This window comes from Balaenoptera borealis, assembly GCF_965194805.1.
Source record: "Balaenoptera borealis genome assembly, chromosome: 3".
In the NCBI taxonomy this organism is placed as follows: Eukaryota; Metazoa; Chordata; class Mammalia; order Artiodactyla; family Balaenopteridae; genus Balaenoptera; species Balaenoptera borealis.
The window spans coordinates 100,296,455-100,323,054 of record NC_138866.1 but is presented as its reverse complement, the minus strand read 5'-3'; the positions used below and the strand labels follow the sequence as shown (position 1 = coordinate 100,323,054).

Sequence of the window (26,600 nt, the reverse complement as noted above, 5' to 3'; positions counted from 1 at the left end):
CTCAACCCACAGAAAAGCCATTTAAAATTAAAACTTAGGGACTTCCCTGGAGGTCCAGTGGTTAAGACTCTGCGCTTCCACTGCAGGGGGCGCGGGGATCGGCAACTAACATCCCGCATGCCCCGTGGTGTGGCCAAAAAATAAATAAATAAAATAAAATTCAAATTCATTATTAGCACCTCCATCAGGAAATACATGGTAACTAGCCCTGGATCAATGTCAGTCTAGCTGCAGTATGGAAGAGGTGCATAAAAGTTGTTGCTTTGTTTGTTTTAAAGATCCAGGAGCCTTCTTAAGAAACTGACAATATAAGCAAAACTAAATTACAAAGTAGCTCAGCTTATTTTCAATTAAGTTGCCAAGTCAATCTAATGGCAAAGGTTTTTTTAACCTATGTTGCTGGAACAACTGGATATCTGTATGAAAGGAAAATAAACCTAAACCCCTACCTCCCATCATAACACAAAAATTAATCTGAGATGGAACAAAGATCTAAAATGTAAAACCTAGAAAAAGAAAGCTTTAAAGAAGAAAAGCTTTTTATAAAGAAAGCTTTGCAACCCTGGGGATTGGCATAAAAAACACTAACCATAAAATTAAAAGTTAATAAAATGACTCCATAAAAAATTTCTGCTCATCACATCATGAAGAAAATAAATAGAAAAGCCAAAGCCTAGGTTAAAAAAAATCTCCAACACACGTACCAGACAAAAGACCTGTACTCAGAATATATAAAGAACTCCTGCAAACAACAATAAAAAGATGAACCACCCAATGAAAAAAACAGGCAAAAGACTTGAACAGATGCTTCACAAAAGAAAATAAAGGCTAGCTAATTAGCACATGATAACGCATTCTACGTCCTTAATCGTCAGGAAAATGCAACTTAAAACCATAATGAGGTACCATTTTACATCCTCTAGTATGGCTAAAATAAAAAAGGCTGACAGCACTAAAATTTGGCAACATTAAAAATTAAAATTTGGGGACTTCCTTGGTGGCCCAGAGGCTAAGACTGTGCTCCCAATGCAGGGGGCCTGGTATGATACCTGGGCAGGAAACTAGATTCCACATGCAGCAACTAACAGTTCACATGCAGCAACTAAAGATCCTGCACACGGCAACGAAGATCCCGCGTGCCGCAACTAACACCTGGTGTGGCCAAATAAATATTTTTTTTAAATTGTGTAGGGTTTCCCTGAGAGCGGAGTGGTTAAGAATCCACCTGCCAATGTGGGGGGCACGGGTTTGAGCCCTGGTCCGGGAAGATCCCACATGCCGCGGAGCAACTAAACCCATGCACCACGACTATTGAGCCTGCACTATAGAGCCAGCGAGGCACAACTACTGAAGCCCGCATGCCTAGAGCCCGTGCTCTGCAATAAGAGAAGCCACCGCAACAAGAAGGCTGCGCACCACAACGAAGAGTAGCCCCCGCTCTCCACAACTAGAGAAAGCCCGCACACAGCAACAAAGACCCAACGCAGCCAAAAATAAATAATAAATAAATAAAATAAATAAATTTTTTAAAAAAAGAAGAAATGAGATAAACAAATTGCGGTATATTCATACAATGGAATACTATTCATCAATAAAAGAGAACAAACCACTGATACACACAACACAGATAAATCTCAGAAACATCACGTTACAGGAAAGAGGCAGACACAAAAAAGCACATACTACTGTATGACTCCATTTATGTCAAGTGCAAGACTAAGCAAAACAAACCTATGGTGTCAGAAATACAGAGTAAGAAAGTGGTGACCTTTCGGAGGGTGGGTGAGGGAAATGGCTGGAAAGCGCCATTAGGGTACTTTCTATGGTGATAAAAATATTTTCTATCTCTTTTGGTAGAAGTTACAGTGTATAAAATTGGCAGAACTCCTTGAACTGGACACTTATGATATGTGCATTTTATTGAATGTTAATTACACCTCAGTAAAACAATACAAAGTAGCACTCTGCTTCAAGATATAAGTTAATGATTTTGTTTCAAATGAAATTCTAGAATACCCCCCCACACATGTTCAATTACTTTCCACTTTGGATTACTGACATCTCTATTCCTTCATTATTGCAAATCACCTAATGGATTACAGATGCACATAGGTAGATCGATATAATTATATGTGTTCATGTTTAATTATTCATAAATGGCAAATCAAGTTTGATTCTTCACAATTTCAATACATACCTAATGGACTATGAGAAGTTCAGTAGAATTTTCTGTTTTCTTTACCATTTTCCTCTCAATGATTTTATAGTTGTCTTTTTTTTTTTTTAAAGTTTAATTTTTATTTATGTATTTATTTATTTATGGCTGTGTTGGGTCTTCGTTTCTGTGCGAGGGCTTTCTCTAGTTGTGGCAAGTGGGGGCCACTCTTCATCGCGGTGCGCAGGCCTCCCATTATCGCGGCCTCTCCTGTTGCGGAGCACAGGCTCCAGACGCGCAGGCTCAGTAATTGTGGCTCACGGGCCTAGTTGCTCCGTGGCATGTGGGATCTTCCCAGACCAGGGCTCGAACCCGTGTCCCCTGCATTGGCAGGCAGATTCTCAACCACTGCGCCACCAGGGAAGCCCTATAGTTGTCATTTTTGAGGGTCAGATATAAAACTGACTGAGAAAGAGTAAGGCATGTAAATCGAATGTCAGCAAGGAAGGACAATAGTGCTTTGACCACTATTACAGCCTAAAGAAAAACGCTCTCAACTATTTTTATCAAGACACAGTCATATATATTTAAATTTAAGAACAACTGAAGGGGAGACCTTCAAGATGGCTGAGGAGTAAGACATGGAGATCACCTTCCTCCCCACAAATACATCAGAAATACATCTACATGTGGAACAACTCCTACAGAAAACCTACTGAATGCTGGCAGAAGACCTCAGACTTCCCAAAAGGCAAGAAACTCCCCACATATCTGGCCGTGTGGCTGACAGGGTCTTGGTGCTCCGGCTGGGTGTCAGACCTGTGCCTCTGAGGTGGGAGAGTCGAGTTCAGGACAAGAATTCAGAGTAATGATAGTAAACATGATCCAAAATCTTGGAAATAGAACGGAGAAGATACAAGAAATGTTTAACAAGGACCTAGAAGAACTAAAGAGCAAACAAACAATGATGAACAACACAATAAATGAAATTAAAAATTCTCTAGAAGGAATCAATAGCAGAATAACTGAGGCAGAAGAATGGATAAGTGACCTGGAAGATAAAATAGTGGAAATAACTACTTCAGAGCAGAATAAAGAAAAAAGAAGACAATTCAGGACAGTCTCAGAGACCTCTGGGACAACATTAAACGCACCAACATTTGAATTATATGGGTCCCAGAAGAAGAAGAGAAAAAGAAAGGGACTGAGAAAATATTTGAAGAGATTATAGTTGAAAACTTCCCTAATAAGGGAAAGGAAATAGTCAATCAAGTCCAGGAAGCACAGAGAGTCCCATACGGGATAAATCCAAGGAGAAACACGCCAAGACACATATTAATCAAACTATCAAAAATTAAATACAAAGAAAAAGTATTAAAAGCAGCAAGGGAAAAACAACAAATAAAATACAAAGGAATCCCCATAAAGTTAACAGCTGATCTTTCAGCATAAACTCTCAAAGCCAGAAGGGAGTTGCAGGACATATTTAAAGTGATGAAAGGGAAAAACCTACAACCAAGATTACTCTAGCCAGCAAGGATCTCATTCAGATTAAACGGAGGAATTAAAACCTTTACAGACAAGCAAAAGCTAAGAGAATTCAGCACCACCAAACAAGCTTTAAAACAGGTGCTAAAGGAACTTCTCTAGACAGGAAACACAAGAGAAGGAAAAGACCTACAATAACAAAACCAAAACATTTAAAAAAATGGTCATAGGAACATACATATCGATAATAACCTTGAATGTAAATGGATTAAATGTCCCAACCAAAAGACACAGACCGGCTGAATGGATACAAAAACAAGACCCATATATATACTGTCTACAAGAGACCCACTTCAGACCTAGGGACACATACAGACTGAAAGTGAGGGGATGGAAAAAGATATTCCAAGCGAATGGAAATCAAAAGAAAGCTGGAGTAGCAATACTCATATCAGATAAAGTAAACCTTAAAATAAAGATTGTTACAAGAGACAAGGAAGGACACTACATAATGATCAAGGGATCAATCCAAGAAGAAGATATAACAATTATAAATATATATGCACCCAACATAGAAGCACCTCAATACATAAGGCAACTGCTAACAGATATAGAAGAGGAAATCGACAGAAACGCAATAATAGTGGGGGACTTTAACAACTCACTTACACCAATGGACAGATCATCCAAACAGAAAATTAATAAGGAAACAGAAGCTTTAAATGACACAACAGACCAGATAGATTTAATTGATATTTATAGGACATTCCATCCAAAAAGAGTAGATTACACTTTCTTCTCAAGTGCACACAGAACATTCTCCAGGACAGATCACATCTTGGGTCACAAATCAAGCCTCAGTAAATTTAAGAAAATTGAAATCATATCAAGCGTCTTTTCTGACCACAAAGCTACGAGATTAGAAATCAGTTACAGGGAAAAAAATGTAAAAAACACAAATACATGGAGGCTAAACAATAAATTACTAAATAACCAAGAGATCACTGAAGAAATCAAAGAGGAAATCACAAAATACCTAGAGACAAATGACAATGGAAACACAACAATCCAAAACCTATGGGATGCAGCAAAAGCAGTTCTAACAGGGAAGTTTAGAGCAATAAAATCCTATCTCAAGAAACAAGAAAAATCTCAAATAAACAATCTAACCTTACACCTAAAGGAACTAGAGAAAGAAAAACAAACAAAATCCAAACTTAGTAGAAAGAAAGAAATCATAAAAATCAGAGCAGAAATAAATGAAATAGAAACAAAGAAAACAATGGTAGAGATGAATAAAACTAAAAGCTGGTTCTTTGAGAAGATAAACAAAATTGATAAACCATTAGCCAGACTCATCAAGAAAAAGAGAGAGAGAGGACTCAAATCAATAAAGTTAGAAATGAAAAAGAAGTTACAATGGACACCACAGAAATACAAAGCATCATAAGAGACTACTACAAGAAACTCTATGCCAATAAAATGGACTACCTGGAAGAAACGTACAAATTCTTAGAAAGGTATAACCTTCCAAGACTGAACCAGAAAGAAATAGAAAATATGAACAGACCAATCACAAATAATGAAATTGAAACTGTGATTAAAAATCTTCCAACAAACAGAAGTCCAGGACCAGATGGCTTCACAGGTGAATTCTATCAAACATTTAGAGAAGACCCAACACCCATCCTTCTCAAACTCTTCCAAAAAATTGCAGAGGAAGGAACACTCCCAAACTCATTCTATGAGACCACCATCACCCTGATACCAAAAGCAGACAAAGATATTACAAAAAAAGAAAATTACAGACCAATATCACTGATTAATATAGATGCAAAAATCCTCAACAAAATACTAACAAACAGAATCCAACAACACATTAAAAGGATCATACACTATGATCAAGTGGGATTTATCCCAGGGATGCAAGGATTGTTCAATATACGCAAATCAACCAATGTGATACACCATATTAACAAACTGAAGAATAAAAACCATATGATCATCTCAATAGATGCAGAAAAAGCTTTTGACAAAATTCAACACCCATTTATGATAAAAACTCTCCAGAAAAGTGGGCATAGAGGGAACGTACCTCAACATAATAAAGGCCATATATGACAAACCCACAGCAAACATCAATTCTCAATGGTGAAAAACAAAGCATTTCCTCTAAGATCAGGAACTAGACAAGGATGTCCACTCTCACCACTATTATTCAATATAGCTTTGGAAGTCCTAGCCACGGCAATCAGAGAAGAAAAAGAAATTAAAGAATACAAATTGGAAAAGAAGAAGTAAAACTGTCACTGTTTGCAGATGACATGATACTATACATAGAGAATCCTAAAGATGCCACCAGAAAACTACTAGAGATAATCAATAAATCTGGTAAAGTTGCAGGATACAAAATTAATGCACAGAAATCTCTTGCATTCCTATACACTAATGATGAAAAATCTGAAAGAGAAATTAAGGAAACACTCCCATTTACCACTGCAACAAAAAGAATAAAATACCTAGGAATAAACCTAGCTAGGGAGACAAAACACCTGTATGCAGAAAACTATAAGACACTGATGAAAGAAATTAAAGATGATACAAACAGATGGAGAGATATACCATGCTCTTGGATTGGAAGAATCAATATTGTGAAAATGACTATACTACCCAAAGCTATCTACAGATTCAATGCAATCCCTATCAAATTATCAATGGCATTTTTTACAGAACTAGAACAAAAAATCTTAAAAGTTGTATGGAGACACAAAAGACTCCGAATAGCCAAAGCAGTCTTGAGGGAAAAAAACGGAGCTGGAGGAATCAGACTCCCTGACTTCAGACTATACTACAAAGCTACAGTAATCAAGACAGTAGAGTACTGCACAAAAACAGAAATATAGATCAATGGAACAGGATAGAAAGCCCAGAAATAAACCCATGAACCTATGGTCAACTAATCTATGACAAAAGAGGCAAGGATATACAATGGAGAAAAGACAGCCCCTTCAATAAGCGGTGCTGGGAAAACTGGACAGCTACAGGTAAAAGAATGAAATTAGAACACTCCCTACACCATACACAAAAATAAACTCAAAATGGATTAAAGACCTAAATGTAAGGCCAGACACTATCAAACTCTTAGAGGAAAACATAGGCAGAACACTCTATGACATAAATCACAGCAAGATGTTTTTTGACACACCTCCTAGAGAAATAGCTATAAAAACAAAAATAAACACATGGGACCTAATGAAACTTAAAAGCTTTGCACAGCAAAGGAAACCATAAACAAGACCAAAAGACAACCCTCAGAGTGGGAGAAAATATTTGCAAATGAAGCAACTGACAAAGGATTAATCTCCAAAATTTATAAGCAGCTCATGCAGCTCAATATCAACAAAACTAACAACCCAATCCAAAAATAGGCAGAAGACCTAAATAGACATTTCTCCAAAGAAGATATACAGACTTCCAACAAACACATGAAAGGATGCTCAACATCACAAATCATTAGAGAAATGCAAATCAAAACCACAATAAGGTATCACCTCACACCAGTCAGAATGGCCATCATCAAAAAATCTACAAACTATAAATGCTGGAGAGGGTGTGGAGAAAAGGGAACACTCTTGCACTGTTGGTGGGAATGTAAACTGATACAGCCACTATGGAGAACAGTAGGGAAGTTCCTTAAAAAACTAAAAATAGAACTACCATAAGACCCAGCAATCCCACTACTGGGCATATACCCTGAGAAAACCATAATTCAAAAAGAAGTATGTACCACAATGTTCATTGCAGCTCTATTTACAATAGCCAGGACATGGAAGCAACCTAAGTGTCCATCCACAGATGAATGGATAAAGAAGATGTGGCACATATATACAATGGAATCTTACTCAGCCACAAAAAGAAATGAAATTGAGTTATTTGTAGTGAGGTGGATGGACCTAGAGTCTGTCATACAGAGTGAAGTAAGTCAGAAAGAGAAAAACAAATACCATATGCTAACACATATATATGGAATCTAAAAAAAAAAAAAAAAGAATGATTCTGAAGAACCTAAGGGCAGGACCAGAATAAAGACACAGATGTAGGGAATGGACTTGAGGACATGGGGAGGGGGAAGGGTAAGCTGGGACGAAGTGAGAGAGTGGCATGGACATATATACACTACCAAATGTAAAATAGATAGCTAGTGGGAAGCAGCCGCATAGCACAGAGAGATCAGCTCGGTGCTTTGTGACCACCTAGAGGGGTGGGATAGGGAGGGTGGGAGGGAGACACAAGAAGGAGGAGATATGGGTATATATGTATATATATAGCTGATTCGCTTTGTTATAAAGCAGAAACTAACACACCATTGTAAAGCAATTATACTCCAATGAAGATGTTAAAAAATAAATAAAGACCTCTCGATGGAAAAAAAAAAAGAACAATTGAAAAGCTGGCATAATTTGCCAGCTAATTTGAACTTTAAAAGATAACACATCCTAAATAACAAGAGCACTGTATGTCAGACAGACACCTGAAAACCACCGAGACCTTTTCTACTGTTTTACTGAGTCCTCCTCTGCGCCTCTATCCAGGTCTATTTTCATCTTCACAACCTCTCATCCTCCCTAGGATACTGCTCAGACCTAACTGACTTTCATATAGCCAGCTCACCCCAAGTTCCAAATAAATTAATTTATGAAATTGTACTATATTCTATGTAGATATGTCATAAACACACTCAAACAGTATAGAGAGTACAGCCTGGGGGAAAACATGACCACTGAGTGGGAAAAAGATGACTTCACTTGTTTTCTACCCTGAAAACTGTGGAAGATCTGTCCGTTTGAACTCCTACCGCAAGTTTTTATTCCCTACAGACAACTCTTACAGTGCTCTGAACTATAAACAAGTACACATGCCTAATCTCAGAGGGAGCAGGCTCCCAGACAAAAAACATGTCTTCTATGTCTGTATTCACCATGAGCCTAAGACAATACCTTGAACAGGATGGGGCAAAACACAAGTTGAATTATTGAATTACTGAATTAACGTAAATGAAAACAGTTGAGGGTGGAAGAGGAGGAGAGAAAAAAAGCTGAGAGGATACATCAAAGAGAAAGGAGAAGGGAAGGAGCAAAAGAAGAGAAAAAAGAAAAGAAAACTTGTGAAGGAAATTCTTTTTGTTAGAGTAGGATTACTTTTTTTAAATTGAGAGTTGGAAAAAGCCATTGCTATGCACCTCATATCACAGCTATCAACACTAGTCTTTTTTTTTGTTTTTTAACATCTTTATTGGGGTATATTTGCTTTACAATGGTGTGTCAGTTTCTGCTGTATAACAAAGTGAATCAGCTATACATATACATATATCCCCATATCTACTCCCTCTTGCGGCTCCCTCCCATCCTCCCTATCCCACCCCTCTAGGTGGTCACAAAGCACCGAGCTGATATCCCTGTGCTATGCGGCTGCTTCCCACTAGCTATTTTACATTTGGTGGTGTAATATATGTCCATGCCACTCTCTCACTTCATCCCAGCTTACCCTTCCCCCTCCCCGTGTCCTCAAGTCCATTCTCTACGTCTGCATCTTTATTCCTGTCCTGCCTGTAGGTTTTTCAGAACCATTTTTTTTTCAGATTCCATATATATGTGTTAGCATACGGTATTTGTTTTCTCTTTCTGACTTACTTCACTCTGTATGACAGTCTCTAGGTCCATCCACCTCACTACAAATAACTCAATTTCGTTTCTTTTTATGGCTGAGTAAGATTCCATTGTATATATGTGCCACATCTTCTTTATCCATTCATCTGTGGATGGACACTTAGGTTGCTTCCATGTCCTGCCTATTGTAAATAGAGCTGCAATGAACATTGTGGTACATGCTTCTTTTTGAATTATGGTTTTCTCAGGGTATATGCCCAGTAGTGGGATTGCTGGGTCTTATGGTAGTTCTATTTTTAGTTTTTTAAGGAACCTCCCTACTGTTTTCCATAGTGGCTGTATCAGTTTACATTCCCACCAACAGTGCAAGAGTGTTCCCTTTTCTCCACACCCTCTCCAGCATTTATCAACACTGGTCTTTAAACTGTCATTATAAACACCTTAAAATATCTCCTAACCCTTGATATTCAAAGTGTGGCCTCCCACTGCAACTACAGTATTCCCTTCCTGACCAGCAGATTCCAAGCCCCCAATGCAAACCTACAAGTTTCTGGGTGATTTATGGCTGTTAAAGTTTGAGAAGCACCACCTTACACCATTCAAGTCCTTTCTGTTGTACTGAACCTGTGTTTTATTTAAATGGACCAGTAGCTAACACTTGAAAAATCTCTCATTAGAGGAAACGGATCATTGTAATTGGATTTGATCTGTATGTATTTAACTTTAGGTTAAGTTATTAATTACAGAGTAATTTGGCCTGGAGGGTATACCACAAAACTTTCATACCACTACCACTAACTAGTCATAAGAACATGATTAAAAGAAATTGAGCATTACGTCAGTGACATCCTCAAGAACTCAGTTTTGTTCCTTCATGCCTAGCACTGGGCTTGGAATGACAGGTGTGGCCAGTGTTTCCTGACTGAATGGAATAAATGAATTTTTACAATCAGATATCTAGGGCTGACAATCTTGGGGTCATCTGGCCAAACAACCTCATTTTAAAGATGAGCAAACTAGAAATCCTGAGAGGTTCAAAAGCAAGCAAGCTAAACGAGCCAAAATATGCTGCATCTCACATTTTCCCTTTTTGTTCCTTTCCTAGGAATGTGTTAGAAAAGTGATTCTAAGTATTCTAATAAAATGACTGTGGGCTCTTAAAGAAGTGATAGGGTAGAAAGGTGCCTAGGACTAGGAAGAAGAGACTGGCAAAGGTAAATGAGGTTGGACAAAACTATTTTTCTAAGCCTAATATACTTTTGGACAGGCCAATTAATTAATCAATTTAATCTGCTGAAAAATAAATCTGAAGGAATTCTCAGAAAAAGAAACATGAGCTGCATGAAAATGTCACAAACCAAGGGAGACCGCACATAACTAACTTAAATCTCCACAGGCTTATTTCCTGTTCAAGTATGACCTCCTGGGATAAGTTTTACTGCAGTGTTCATTACCAGATGACTTTTGGTTTTAAGAGAAGCCAAGGGCAAGTTGGAAATGTGATTCTTAACTAAACATAAAAAAACCAAAAACCAGAACAAAAATCCCCCTGCGGCTGTTTCTCATTTGTTTGTAATCAGAATGCGGGCTTGCAGAGGAAACACACCAATTTCTGTAAGCAAAAATATAACGACCCAGTCACGTCCTCAAAACAAACCAACATACAAACTTCACAGCCGGATCCAGCTGTGCTGCGCAGGAGCCAGGAATTTATTCTAAGAGCAGATAGATCAAAACGGCGAACGCAAGACAAGCCAGATTTCAATCAAAAAGAAAAGGGTGTGCCCTACTTTTTTTTTTTCATTTTCTTCTTTGCAACTTTCACCCAGTAGAAACCTTTGAAGGAGTCTTGGTGAAAAAAACCTTTTCAGACGCTAGTCCCCCGAGCTACACCTCGGTGGGGTGGAAAGGGTAGGCACCGCGAGCTCGCACGGTCGCGGCCCGCGCAGGCTCCAGCCGGGAGGGGAAGGAGCCGGTCCCGAACCCGGCAAGGCCGGGCCCCCCGAGTGATTCATCAGCAACTCGCGATTCGCGCGCCTCCACCGCGGGCAACGCCCAGCGCGTCCCACGGCTTCTACCCCGGCCCGTTAGCCCCGAAGCAGCCCCCAGCGTCCCCTCGCTCCCCGAGAGGGACTGGTAGGGAAGGAGATCACAGCCAGGCAGTGGAAGGCAACGTCTCCCGCCTCAGCCACCATGGCCGGTGCGACTCCCTGCCCGCGCCCGCAGACGGACTTCCTGGAAAGCACGGTCTTGGCTTACCTGACTGGAGCCCGCTAGGGCCACCGACCTCCTTCACAGACCCGCGGGGACGACCTGACGCGCAGTTCCCAGTACCCGCCCGTCTGCCTGCTGCCGCCTCCCAGGGAGTTGTCTGATCCACCGCCGGCAGCTCCCCCAACTCGACGGCCCAGGTTCCCACTCCGCCGACGATGCGCGTGCGCACTCCCAGGTCGCGGGGCATCCTGGGAGTTGTAGTTCGAGCGAGGAGGGCGCGGCTCAGCGCAGACCCTGGTCTTTCCTGTGTGCAGGACTTTGGAAGTGGCTGCGGATACCAAGCCTTACACCAGCCTGAGAAAACGTCCTTTACTAGTGGAAATATCTACCTTGGACCCTTTGGGAGCTATAAACAGCAACTAGAGGCTCCTTAGTATAGATTTCCTCTTTACTTTGACTTTTAGTCAAGAGGGACACAAGGCAGGACTTGTGTTGTACCCTTCGTTGGTAATGTGAGGACATAACATCGAGACCTTTAAACTTGTGAAAAACTGATAGAAAAGGAAACAGGCCAAGCACGAGGGGGACGTAAATCAGGCGGATGTCACCTCAAGCGCATAGTGGCCCTAGTGATTTCCTTAGGTTTGCAACCAAGGGTGATGTCGCCGCGATCAGTTTCCACCCCATCCCATCTTCGCATTCCAGCTTCAAGCTGTACAACAGGCAGTGGAACCGGGCTGATGTAAGTGGGAGAAAAAAGTAGAAGCGCTGCTTAAAGGGGGGAACTGGGGCAGGTGGGCACTCTGAAGGCGAAGAGGAAGACAGCGGGAATACTTCAGATGGCAGCTCTAGGGTGGCCTAAGAAATGGCTGCCTTTTGTCCAGGGCTCTGAGGATAGGGAACAGCCACGGCCTTGCATTCATTCCTTTAATCACTCACCGGTAATTTTCCTGGCCTGCTCTTCAGGAATAAACCATTCCCCGGAGTAATGCTCAGCTTTGATACGCCTTCTCAAAAAATACAGCCAGATAGAGGATTGAAGTGCCTGCTTGAGATACATTCCAGCTACACCCAGTGTGGGAGCCAACTAATTGTCAAGCCTCCTGGCATTTACTTCTTCCCCTCAGAGCAGGGAGCACCCCAGGTAAACACCCTGGAATTTCATACAATTAACATCCACTAATTCTAGCAGTGAAGATCACTGATGATTTGGAGTTTTTCAGGAAAAAAAAAAGAAAGAAAGAAAGAGAAAAAAAGAAAAAAAAAACCCTCCAAAATGAAAATACACTTAGAAGGCAATTAACATTAAATCTTGTGCCATTGCATCTTATTTTCTATAGCATCTTCGTGGGAATCAATTTCTCAAATATTCTTGGAGATAGCAGCTGAGAGCAATTTCCTACAGAATTCAGAATTCAGGTTCAACTTTTATTGAATATTTAACCCACACCAAGAACTGTGCCAGCACTCCCTTTATAATATCTCATCCAATCCTCTAAATAACCCTGCAAAGAATATATTAGTATCCTCCATTTCTACAGATGAGAAAACTAAGACTCAGAATAAGTTAAGTAATCTGTGCAAGGTCACACAGACAGTAACTGGAGATCCAGAAATGAAGTACAGGTAGCCTGACTTAAATTCTAGCATGCTTTCCACTGTTGATCAGACTGTCTCCTAAATTTCATCAAATTCTTTAAAGTAAGATCATCTGTGACCATGTCCAAGTTACATAAAAAAAAAATTCTCTAACACAGTCCAGGGAGATGGTGTTCTGACTGGATGAGCTGAATATCTGGATTCATTTGGTAGTTCTGTATTTCATTATAAGTTAATATATAGGTGTTATGCTAACTGGCAAGTCTCTTGTGAGTTCCTGCTACACCTCTGGGGAAACTGACAAAACAGAGTTCCTGAAAAAGCAAAGCAGAGAACCATGGTTATCCAGATATGGTTTATTTTAAGAAGGACTTTCCTTTACAGCGATATGGCTTCTTCTGCTTTGCTCTTTAATAAGCAGAGAGGGCTTTTAATTCAATGTCTGACTGATTTAAACTATGACACATTTCCTCCCTGACCTTCCAATATGGGATATTAGGCATACATTAAATATATTTTCTTTTTTAGCTCTTTAAGTTTTTCCTAACAAATGCCTTCATCTTATTCTAATTCATTTTTCTAAAATAAAGTGATTTGGTGATGGATTCTTTTCCTTTCTTCAGACAAGTGTTATCATATTGTAATCACAAGACTCACAAATATGAATAGCCTAAACCCATATACATTAAATACCACATATGGTACCAGACGTATTAAGAATAACATCCTAGTATTGGATAAAACGGTAAAAAAATAGAACTTTCCTCACTGCTTTCTCTAACTACAATCTATTCTGTATACCAGTGCCAGAATGATCTTTTTAAAATAAATCAGATCATGTCACCCTCCTGCTCCAAACCACTTAGGGCTTCCCAACACATTTCCTTTGGAAAGGAAAGGAAATTCCTTTACAATACAATCCACCCCCACCAGTCCTTACATGAAAATTTTTATTTCCTACCACGCATACACTCTTTTGCTCTACTCCAGTCACAGGGCCTCCCTGAGGTTTCTCATTCCTGCCAAGTATTTTCTCACTTCAAGTTCTTTCTGCTACACAGGAGAATGCTTCCCTCCCAAATACTCATGGCTAACGCCCTCATTTTCATGAAGGTTCTGTTCAAATGTCACCTCTGAAAGGTCTTCTCTGATCCTCTTACCCTGTCTTTCTCCCCTTTACTTGCTTTGTCTTCTTAGCACCTGTCACTCCCTAACATCTTGCTTTATTTACTCACGTAAGCTTAAGGAGTTTGCATCATTTACCCCTCTCTCCCTAGCGTCTGCAACAATGCCTGACATACAGTAGGTATTCAATAAATATTTGTAAATAAATGAATAACTTTCCCTCCCCCTCCTGCACATGAGTTGGATACAGATCCACAAGGTTCATGGTAAATGCCAGCCAAGGTCCTGATGCAGATATAAACAGCAGCTGTGAGAGGGTTTGGCTCCACAGGACAAGATCCAGTGAAACTCATCCTGAAATGGAGACAGAGCTCTCTTAAAAGTACTACACTTTATGGGTTGCCATTATTAGCTTACAGTTAGAAAAAGCACAATTCTAGAAGAGGGAAAAAAAGGCAAAACCTGAAAATTATATTTACATAAATAAGTGAAAAGGTTAATCCACTAAATGCCTGTGGTGGATTGCAATATTGTTCCCAACTATTTGCTCTCCCGTAGAGGAAAAGACTACCTTACCCACTGTTATATGACTTGCAGTGCCTCTCTGTAGATATTTTCAGGCTTCTTTTCCTTCTTTCTTCACAAAAGTACTGTCATATTGTAATCGCAAAGCTTACAAACATGAATTTGCTTTGGCCAATAAAATGAATTGAAGCGACAATACGACAGCTTTGAGTGGAGGCTTTAAGAGTGCCATTTCCTACTCGTGTGCTTACTCTTTCCTTCCACCAAGAGAATGGCATGTCCCAAATAGAGTCTTTTCCTTCTGCCTGGGTTTTAGAATGAGAAGTCACATGGAATCAGAGCCTCGGCTGAACACAGGTGCTGACGTGTAATGCGAGCAAGAAGTAAACAGAGATTTAGGTTTGTTTGTTACTATAGACTGACCTAGCAAAGCTGACTACTGCAGCGCCTATTCCATGAAAGGCGAGCCTCTGAAATAAAAGTGGTCTGGCACCCCTCCCCACACATTTAATCCCACTTCAAGTAATGGAAAACAGTTTAAGTTCAACATACGAAAGAGAACACATCTGAGACTGTTAGGTAAAATATTTGAATAAGGAACAGAGTACACATCCTGTTAGTTTTCAGGGTTTCGCCAGAGTGAAAGTGATTGACAAAATGACACTGTGACTTTACTTAATGTATTACAAGCCCTAAGTAGTGTTATCTTTAAACTTCCTGCCAGAGTAACTCATAAAGCGTGTCACACTGAATCATCATTTGCAAATTAATGCCAGCGGCAATTTTCTTGTTATCAAAAGTTCCTTTAGGAAATAGTTTCCTTGATATACTGAAGTTTGTTTTTTTTTTTTTTAATGTGTTTTATAGGAGAACTGAGAAAACTTAAGCTAAAGACATCAAGTTGTAACTAAAAGGTAAGGATTTCATCCCTGGGAGCTTAGAGTTGGTTAAAGCAGTGGGAGGGAGGAATCAGAGAAGACAAACACCATAGCTGGGGCGCAGGATTTTATAGAAAGGATTCAAGCAAAACCTTTAGCTTGAAATATCTTTCCCTAGCACCCCATCTCTGCTTGTTAGAAGCTTCCTCATGTTTCATTGCCCGTCTCAAGTGCCTGTTTCTGACTCAAACTTCCCTAAGGCCATCAGCTGGAATTGATTTTGCCATTCCTCATATTTTCATACCCTACTGTGCCTCCGCTGAAGGTGCACTAAATGCATATTTCAGCTAAGTGCCAAAGGGCTGAGAATTTAAATTTTCAGCTGAAGCCAAGGTTGCTCACAGGTATCACTATCAAAAAATAAACTTCTGGATACACAAATAAACCTAAATTTTGATGCCAAAATTTAAATTATTGTTTTAATATTATTTAAAATGTTAGTGCTAAAATAGTAAAGTTTAACATAGTATAGCATAGGAACAATAATTTCCCAGTTCTGTGAGCTGTTAGACTCTCCTACAGTCACTGGAGAGTCAGATTTCAGCAGAGGTGAGTGGATGAACAAGAGCCATGTCCTAAATGGAACTAAATAAGAATTAAATTCTGGTTTTAAATTATACATGCTAGGTACACCAAAGATTTCTATAAAGAATAATAGTATGATGTAACCTCTACTTATCTTTCCTTGTATTATTATTTTAAAATTTTAAGCATATATTGACTAAAAAAGATATTCTTGTTCTTCCTAAGTTATCTAACTAGTGCAGTCTCTCTTTATATTTGTAGTAACTGTCAACCTATTTCCCTACTTATCTACTTGAAAGTTCTTAATACTTTTTAATAGTTTTTGAATTAATTTATTTTTAATTGATGTTGAAGACAAAAGAAACCTTTCACAATCAGCAATTATTACAGCATTTTACTTATCCAATTAGCAATATACATTTATATTTGATAGAATTTCAACAAATAAATAACAGATTTTTCACTCAGATTAAATCTAGAATACCTGCCTATATCTGAAAATCAGTATTCATAAAATAATAGCAAATCTGAATGACATACTTTGTTCTTATCAGTGACACTGTTGACTGATTAGATGTAAGAATTACCTTTAAAAATACCTATCACCAACCATGCCAAAGTTCAAGGATGATGGGAATAATATTGAAGTAGAAATTCCAAAAGCTGAGGCCCAAAGCCCAGGACAAATAACAGATTTTTGGACAAATATCAAGACTCTTTGTCTACTGTCACTGAAGCTAGAGTTGGCTTTTAGGCAGGCTCATTCTACTTCTTACTCACAGTTAAGCTTTTAGTCAACACCAAAGTCTTTATCCACACAGATGGCAATTAAGTCACATTTTTCCCATTCTATCTTTTGTAGTTGACTTTTTGGATTAAAAGTAGAAAACTAGAGACTTTCCTGGTGGCACAGTGAATAAGAATCCGCCTGCCGATGCAAGGGACATGGGTTCGATCCCTGGTCCAGGAAGATCTCACGTGCTGCTGAGCAACTAACCCCATGCACCACAACTACTGAGCCTGCGCTCTAGAGCCCGTGAGCCACAACTACTGAGCCCATGTGCCACAACTACTGAAGCCCGCGCGCCTAGACTAGCCCGAGCTCCGCAACGAGAAGCCACCACAATGAGAAGCCCACGCACCGCAACAGAGTAGCCACCGCTTGCCACGTGCAGCAACCAAGACCCAACACAGCCAAAAATAAATAAATAAATTTATATATATATTAAAAAAAAGTAGAAAACTACTATTGTTTCTATTCAATTTCATCTGATTAGACACAGGCTTAGATTTTGGCCTGTCCAGATATTTTTGAACCTCTCGAAGTATTCCTTATCTCTCCCAGTGCCCATTAGTTAAAGACTCAGTCTGTATTCCATGAGTATCACATCCAAATTACTGATGAACTGCTAACCAAAACTCATCAAGGAAAGAGCCATGTAGTGGCTAAGCCCTCCTGGTTGAAATTCTTCCATTCATCAGCCTTTACTTATGATCATGAGTCAAAAAAAAAAAAAAAAAAAAAGACTGTTTAAACCAGTCATTTAACTATTTAGTTGAACTGTTATACAGCCCACATTTCTCAAGGGTGTTGAGACTTTCTCAAATGTCTTGATGAAATCCAAACACAGTATGTTCTTTTGACTGTACTCTCATGATTTCCTATCATTTAATATAAGTGAATTTGTGCTACCTGTTAGAGATCACTGCTTCACTTTTAAGTGCTTACAAACCACTAAAGCGGATAATACACTTTTCTAGGATTTTGCTCAGGATTGATAAGTTCAGTGGTCTACAATTTGGAGACCTCCCCCACCTCCACCCGGCCTCCACCACCACGCCTTTTGAGTCATGCATTGATTTTCCTACATCATCTCCCTTCTTAGGTTGGTTGGGCCAAAGCATAGCACCGCCTCATCCAAGCTCATGTACATCTAGTTCCTACAGAAGCCCTGTGATATGTGGGATAATTGCAGGAAGCTGTGGGCATCTGACTGTGTTCCCTGACTGGTGGGCTGAGAAGCAAGCTGTTAGCTGAGGCAGGGAGGGTGTGGGGCGCCACTTCTTACAGCCCCAGAGAAAGGCTGAATGATCAAGAGAGGGTGGTCCATAAGAGTCAAGTCTAATATACAACACACCCAAAGTCAAGGAGTCACTGCTCAAAGCCAGACTGCCAAATCCAAAGGAGGGCACCCAGACAGCAGGGCAAGTACAAGCAAGTTGAAACATCAGGGAATTCATGAGGAGCTAAATGAGAGGGTGGGTCAGGAGTAACTTCTGAGTCAGCTGTATCTTATTTGTATTTGATTCTTGGAGTGATGGGGGAGGGCCTGTCTGCCAGAAGGGAATGGACAGTGGAAACACAAAAATGAGTAAGATTCAGTCCTCCTTAAATTCCTGACATTGTCAGCATTAAACAGGGAACTTTGTTGCTGTTAATATCCATGGATATTAATTTAGGTTAGAATTTAGGATACTAATACCTAAGTGCCTTCTGTATGCCAGGCACTGCTCTAAGTATTTTTACACATGAATCCTCATAATAGTCCTACTGTGAAGTACGACTGTGATTCCTATTTCAGAGGTGAAGAGACTAAGGCTAGGTAATTTGCAGAAATTCACACAACTAACAGAAGTGAGATCTGAACTAGGCAAGTCTGACCCCAAAGTGCACACCTGTAACTCCCATTCATTACAGCCTCAGAGACTGAGAGAATTCTTCAGAGAAAATAATTACTTTACCTCCTTGACCATGAAAAGGTATGAGACAGCAAATATAGAAATTAGATACAGGCCTCCTATGCTTCTTCTTGGACCTCATCATCAGTCTAAGTGACGAAGAGTTAGGGCAGAGTTCAACAGGGTGGCAGAAAGAGTAGGTTTTCTTGTTTTTCCAGGACAAGCCTTTACAATGTTACTTTATTTTTAGTGTTCCCTGTTTTGAATCCCAGCATACCTTACAAAAAATTTAATTCCAAAGTTAATATAAAAAATTCAAGGTAAAATACTTAACGCATTTGGGGTTAAGTATATCTGTATTCTTGTTCCCATTTATTCTAAGAAATGTTAACTGTTTAGCTGAATGTGTGTGTGTGTGTATTTTCATTTTAATAAGGAGGTCTTGTTTCTCCTCTGGCTACTTCTGGTTGTCTGTCTACTTCTTATCTTCCTCATAGTAAGGGCACTTACTTACTATGGTCCTTTCTAGCAAATGTACTTTTCTAATATGAGAACATGGTGCCAATCATTTATTTTAAAGAGACAATGTGTCTTAAAATTATCTAGATTAAATCAGTCTTTACTTTCATTTTAAAAGAAAAGTTTATTATTCCTAATGTTCTGTACATTTTCACTTGGAAATTTCATTCCAGACACAAATGAATACATTACATCTTTGAAAGCAGAAAGATCTTGATTAATTAAAACAGTATACCTTTACCTTAGCATTAGGTCAGGCTGGCAAATTCCAAAAGGCCAAACACTGCACCTATCTGTGCCGACTGGGATCCTTATTAATTATCATGGTAAAAGTATTTCACGCTTCATACATTTTGCTTTTTTACACATTTATTTCCCACATAATGTTCAATTTCACATTTAAAAGGCAAATTAATCTTTAATTCCCTAATGAATATAATGTCTACCCTTGAAAAGTTTCAAAATGAAAAATGAAACTATGTGGATTTATCAATAACTGCTTAGCCAGATAAATGTTGCCAATATAAATTTAAACAGCTTACAATGTATTATTTCCTTTGTTCTCTTCAAAACAATACAGGTACACATAAGGTCACACATTACAGGCATCTGAACTGGTAAGATATTACACATTGGTGGCATGCAAGTATTTTACATTTTTAAATGCAATGAAAAATGCTGCTTATTTGTTTTCTTTAAATAGATGAAACAGAATTAAGATAAAGTTTTAATTAAAATATAAATATTATTCCATGAATATAATGGGGTTTTTTAAAACCAAAGTGGCAGAGATGAGAATTTTAGTTCAGAATAATTTCTTTCTTAACTAAAGATTGTCACTGGCAAAATTTGGTACTAAAATAAAATTTCCTTAAAAAGTACATTTTCTATCCATCTCATTTCACCATATGGCCAATTCTTATCTATCCACATTTAGATTATCCATGGGTAAGTTTTAATCCTGGACCAGCTTCTCCCAATCACACAGTGTGCTTCTGATTCTGATTGGCTTCTCTCTGTTATCCAGTCAATATGTGCTCAGTCAGACACACACACACACACACACACACACACACACACACAGTCTCTCTCTCTCTCTCTCTCTCTCTTCCTAAATAAAAACCTATGAAAAACATGCCATGTTTACTGTGCTCAGTTTCTTTCTTTGCATTTCCTCCTCTCTTTCTCCACCATGAGAAATAAAATACAAGGAGAAAATACCATACATTTTAAAATGTCAAAAAGGCTGCTCCTCCAGAACTATTCTGAAAACAGTAAAAACCGCTGCAGAGGAACAAATAACTCTGTGGAATGTTCAGACCTCTTCCTTTGAACAAAGCCTATGGAGGAGAGATGGAGCCACAAGGGAGGCATTGCGCACCCGCACCCAAGTTCAGAGGCAATGGAAACATTTAGAATCACAGGATTGTAACATTTGGGAGCTGGAAGGGACCTTAGAGAGCATCTAACTCACTTCATTTTACAAATGAAATGAAGACAAGATAGATGGAAAGACCTGCCCAAAGTCACACATAGCTGACATACAAATCAGTACTATTTTCCAAAGATATCACTTGGTGGAAAATTGAGCATAATTCTTGTGGGGTTGGAGGATAATTCAATTCAAGCAACATTTATTAAGCACCTATTATATACAAGGCACCTTACCAGATGTTACTGAAGATGCAAAGATTGATGAGACAGTCCCTGCTTCCCAGTACTTATGAAAGTTCCTTGAGGCTATGTTTCAATATCTTTCTTAGCAGAAAATAATACTGACCAGGACTAAGGTTGCTGGTGATAACAAAGCAGCTGATGCCCAGGAGAGCTGATCTCACAAGTAACACTTTCTCCCCTTCACCATCAGGGCTCGAGCCTGTTACACAGCTGTTGGGGCCCTAAGGACAGTCTTCTTTCCTAGGCCTCCAATCACACCTCAAATCTTAGCCTACCCCACCCCCTGAGTAGTGACAAAGCTGACAGGAGGGCAGCAGTGCGCCAGACCCTCCTCTCAACTCTTAATCACTGTTTGCTCTCCCCTTAGTGTCTCTGCAAGGGTCCTGATCACGTCCCAGGGTACTGTCAAAGTGGCCCAGGAAAATGCCCACCCACATATTTCACTGGTATATCTAACACCCACTGCGCCCATCAAACACTTCTCCCACCTCTATGTTGAAAGTAAAATAATTCCAGTCCCCTACATCATACCCATGTTTTAATTCCTCATATTAAAAAAGATGTGAGAGATGTAATTGTTGGTTAGAAGAAAATAAAATGGATTCAAGAGGCAGTGGAAAACGTTAGTGAATAGATAATAAAAATGATCTCCCACTTTTGTATAGCCCTTTCCAGTATCGTGTTTTCATCCCATTATCTGATTATATTCTCACCACAAGTCTGTGAGGTAGTTAGTGAAGTTTATTCCCATTATAGTATAGCTGAAGAACCTAAGGCTTGAGAGACTAAGTGGCTTGCCCCAAAGTCTCCCAGCTAAGAAAGTATGGAGCCAAGTGTCCAAGTTTCTTGACTCCAAATCCAGTGCTCTTCCCCCTATATAGTCTATAATTGTCAGGCAATTGAATGAATTGCCCATGATCATATACCTGCTAAGTGTTGGTGATGGGATTAGGAGTCAGCCTCCAAACCTGTTAGTATGGTGCCCTTCCACCATACCAACTAGCAGAGCCAATGTGCTCAGAATGACTACCATGGAAGATGTCACAGAAAAGTCTAGTCTCCTTCACCCTCTCCCAAGTCAATGATGCATCACAAAACTGGGATAACCTCTGGTACATGTACAACCTTCCTAGAGTAGTACCCAGAGGCAGGTTATAAATTCAAACCTTGCAACTCCTCCATCCATCTACTGAATGTTTAATTATAGCTGTTAGGGGCAGATGGGAAAGAGGTAAGCTGAGCAGAGCTTACTCCTACCCTTAAGCAAATTAAAACCTTTAATTTCCATCTTCCTTTCCCACAGCACTTAGCCCCTCCACTCTACTAAACTCCTGAACCACAAAACAAAATTCAATCTGACCTAGAGTTGGGAGCAAGAACAATGAATACATCCTTAAGGTTCTGGGTACTTTTCTCTCTCCAGCTTGTTACCAGGGGGCCCGATCATGTGATTTTCATCCAGAGGGCTCACCTGATGCTCCCAAGCATTCTCACACTTCTCCTTTGCATGTGTCTCAAGCCTTGAGCACTGAGGATGGCATGGTGAGTGGTGCGGATATTTTAAATGAGGAGCAATAAGGGGAAACTGCTACTGGAAGGCAGAGCTAAAATATTTCTTCTTAGTTCTCTATTCATTAAAATGAAAATAGCCGTCATTGCTTCATTAGTGGAAGAGAGGAAGGAAGCTTCAGAATCATGACTTAAAACCCAACTCCAGAAACAGTTCCACTGAGTACAGGTAACATAGCACAGAACAAAGTATCCACAGCTTACTGCCCCCTGCCCGTTTTTGCTTATGCAATCAATACTTGAGCTAAAGATGGTATCCACTTTTCAATAAGGCACTCTACCCCAAAACCCAGAAACACAGATCAAATTATATTAATCCAGAGTTCTTTCACTTCCTGTCTCCTTCACAGTGCCTAGAAGAGGGCTAAGTACATCACGCCCACAAAAAAGGAAAATACCCCCAAACTCTTTTGTAAATTTTAAAGGGCTATCTTACATTTAAAACATGTTGATGCTTAAACTGGTTTCAAGTTTGACTGTCTGAAATATTCTCATGGTAGTTATTCAGAACACACTGGTTTCCCTAATGCTGGTGACCTGCCAGGGGCCACATTTCTGTCTGGAAGAGAAGCAGCTGTTCTTTTGGTTTGATGTGCCAGGCTTCCCTTAGGGAAATTGTTTTGAGGAGTATAGGCATTGGGATGCTTTCTCAGTTTTTAAATGGAGATGGGCTTTTATTATAAGATGAACTGCGTGCTCTAAGATGGGTGAGTTGCATGAGCCCCTCCAGGTTAGTGATTCTCTACCTAACCTAGGCCCGCAGCAACTCTGAGAAGGAAAGGGGAGAGGGACTGGGAGACAGCATCTCCCTTCAATCAGGAGTCCAGCTTTGGCCAAACACCTCCTTACAGTATTTGGCGATCTTTATGTACAAAATATTTATATACAATATATCCTACAAAGATGGAAGGAAGGGGCTTAATCATGTGGATGAAGATGAAAGTGCTTTCACCCATACACTTTAGGCATATGGAGAGATTTGGTGCTGGAACAATGAAATGATTTCCAGGCTTCTGATATTCATTGCCTAAGAGTTATCTTCCATACATGCTGTGAAATTTGGTGGTTGGTGACATAAGCCACAAACTCTAGGGAGTGATTTCACATTTCACCTGGGCCTGAAGCAACTCTAAAAAGGACAAGGGAAATGGGTCTGGGGAGAGAGTACCTCCCTTCAATCAGTGGTCCAGATGCAGTCAAATACCCAGTTAGATATTTGGATATTTGGCAACATACACACACGCACCCACACGCGCGCGCGCGTATTTACATTATGCCCTACCGAGATGAAAGGAAGGGATTTAATCATGCTGATGAGGATAAAAGTTTCCTTTATACACTTCTGGCAGATGGGGAGATGTAGTGCTAAACTAATTATATGATCTCTCTAGACTTCCAAAATGTACCTCCTAAAAGTCATCTTCCACATATGCTGTGATGGGTGTTGGTGATAGGAGCCTGCAAGTCCAGGTGAGTGATTTTACACTTAGGGTGGGCCTGTACAAGTCTAAAAGGGGAAAGAAGGTGGTCTGGGGAGAGATGATCTCCTTTCAATCAATTGTCCAGATGTTGCCAAATATCTCGATATAATATTTGGCAAAATGCATACATATAAAAATATCTTATATACATTATGCCCCACCATGATGGATGGTAAGGGATTAATCATGCTCAGGATCACGAAAGAGCTTCTACTTACACACACTTGGCAGACAGGGAAATGAAGTCCTAGGCTAATTAAATGATTTATAGGCTCCCCCAAATGTAAGTTTATCTTCTAATAGTTATATGAATACTCATGGAAATGTCACCTTTCGAGCTACTACAAAAACACAGGTAATGATAAGATAAACTGATTAATAATAAATATTTGATTTAATAGACTCTATATACATGTGACCCAACTATTTTATAAGCTAAAAACAGTGCTAAATTTTGACAATATCCCATTATCTTGCTTTAATACTATCGACAACTGCAGCACAGTCACTATCAAGTCCTGATTTTTTTTCTTGCTTTCTGCCAGGGTTTGCCAAGAATTGCTTTAGCCCCCGGTCCACAGCACCTTGGGGCTGCAGGGAACACTCTGTAGGATCCAATACTTCTTAGGGGTGAAGGCAAGAAAGAGAGTAAATGAGAAAAGAAAGGAAGAAGCCTTACTTAGAGGGGGATGTCAGTGACTCTGCACTTAAACATATTTGCAACAAACCTAAAGGGATAGGAGAAAGACAACTAAGAGATGTGTCTTCCCTGGCAACATGGTAACCAAAACATGTATACAAAAAGAAGAAGAAGAAGAGGGAGAGGGAGGGGGAGAGAGAAAGGGAGAGGGAGAGGAAGAAGAGGAAGAAGGAGGAGAAGAACTGTATACATTTTACCCAGTGGTGTGCTGCTGAATGTTTATTAACCAGCAAACTGGAGGTAGGGGAGATGGGTGAAATTTGAAAGCCATCAAAGGGGTGAAAGCCCTGATTTGTAACATTTGCTAATTTCCATGGTATAAATACTCCCACCATGGCCAATTTCAAACTACCAACAAGAAGTACTGAACTTCTGAGTTGGGAAGAACTACTGAGTTGGGAAGAACTACTGAGCTGGGCAGAGATGTATAAGAGCACACCATGATATAGTATTTCTGCCATACAGACACAATAAGTGCAAATAATCTCAAGAGTATGAAAAATAGTAAAGTGTATTTTTGAGTATTACTTTTGTTTTTTAATATAATTTATTTAATTGTAAGTGCATGTCATTTACTTTTTAATAATGGTTGTGTTTAACAACCAGTTTACAAAATTCTTGATAATTTAATAATGAGTAAGCCTGTGAGTTGGCTCTAACATACCACACCTAAATGAGTAAGAGGGAAAGAAAAAATCAGACTGAAAACTGTCCAATAGTAGTTGCTACAGAGATAGATAGATAGATAGATAGGGAGATGCAGTAGAAAGCTAATTAAAGGATTTTTAGGGTTTCCGAAATTCAACATGCTCTGCTCATTATTCCCTCAAAAAGTATAAAATATCCTTATGTCTCAAAGGATTTTATTTTGTTTTCTTCTATTTTCTTTTCCAAAGGATTTTAGAGATAGAGATGTGGGCACTTATAATACAGGTAAATGTTCAATTTTATAAGGGCTTTCCATCCTAAACAGTTTCCATGTGCTTTATAAACTAACTAGAATAACATATGAATTGTTTTTTCATTTATTTGTTTTACTGCTATCAAGCAACTCAGGAACACTCAATTACTTAGTAAATTCTGGATTGGGCCCACCTTCTGCCTGAGTCAGCAACTTCTTTAGATCCAGTTGTCACCAGGACAAAGGATGTCACCTTTACAAGGCTCAGAATTATAAGGAAAAGAAGAAAAAAGAGAATGAATTGGAAGGAAAGGAGGTGGGGAAGGGAGGCAGAGGTGCCTAAGGCAGTGTCAGAGGGTCACCAAGTCCAGCCTCAGGCACTGACAGTTACAACGACCTGTGAGCTGGTGCCAAAGGCTGCAGTCACATGTTTCCTTAGCTTAATATCGCACCGGTGCACTGCTAGATGAAAAGATTCATGCATCTACCATGCAATCATCTCAGTCGTACTTTCACAGGCTTTGTCCTTGGGATGACAAACATCTGGATAAACGATAATTCATATTTTTTCCTGATGTTTGAAAATGTCTGGATGGATCATGCCATGTGGACAAAATCTGTATAATTAACTTGAATGTTCACATTTCATCCTGTGATCTTGTTGCCCTAAAGACAAAGCAATAAATGCTTCTAAAATTTGCCAAAATAATGCAATCATGTGTAACAGAAAACCTTAAGGTGCGATTATTATTGTTTTTTTTAGGAATGTACTATTTTAAAAGCTTCCCTCTTGCTAAAATTTAAAAATTTGCCATCATGGCTGGAAAACTTTAAAACAT

At 39.4% G+C, this 26,600-nt stretch overlaps 1 protein-coding gene and 1 long non-coding RNA gene across 4 annotated transcripts in view; one reads left to right on the top strand and one right to left on the bottom strand.

Moving 5' to 3' along the window:
• Window positions 1-11,751, bottom strand: part of TMOD3 (tropomodulin 3) — an 88,494-nt gene extending 76,743 nt beyond the window's left edge. Inside the window, exon 1 of one of the 3 annotated variants that reach the window (XR_014243377.1) lies at window positions 11,569-11,727. The gene's annotated coding sequence lies outside the window, so the exon portion shown is untranslated. Of the gene's footprint in view, window positions 1-11,568 lie in introns of all 3 variants that reach the window. The other 2 variants (XM_082387878.1, XM_082387879.1) reach the window with 2 other exon arrangements.
• A 124-nt stretch (window positions 11,752-11,875) lies between these two features.
• LOC309626742 lies at window positions 11,876-20,553 on the top strand. Its single transcript, XR_014243379.1, has 2 exons — window positions 11,876-15,686; window positions 17,098-20,553. It is a non-coding gene; the product is annotated as an uncharacterized lncRNA (long non-coding RNA).
• Window positions 20,554-26,600: the final 6,047 nt, after the last annotated feature.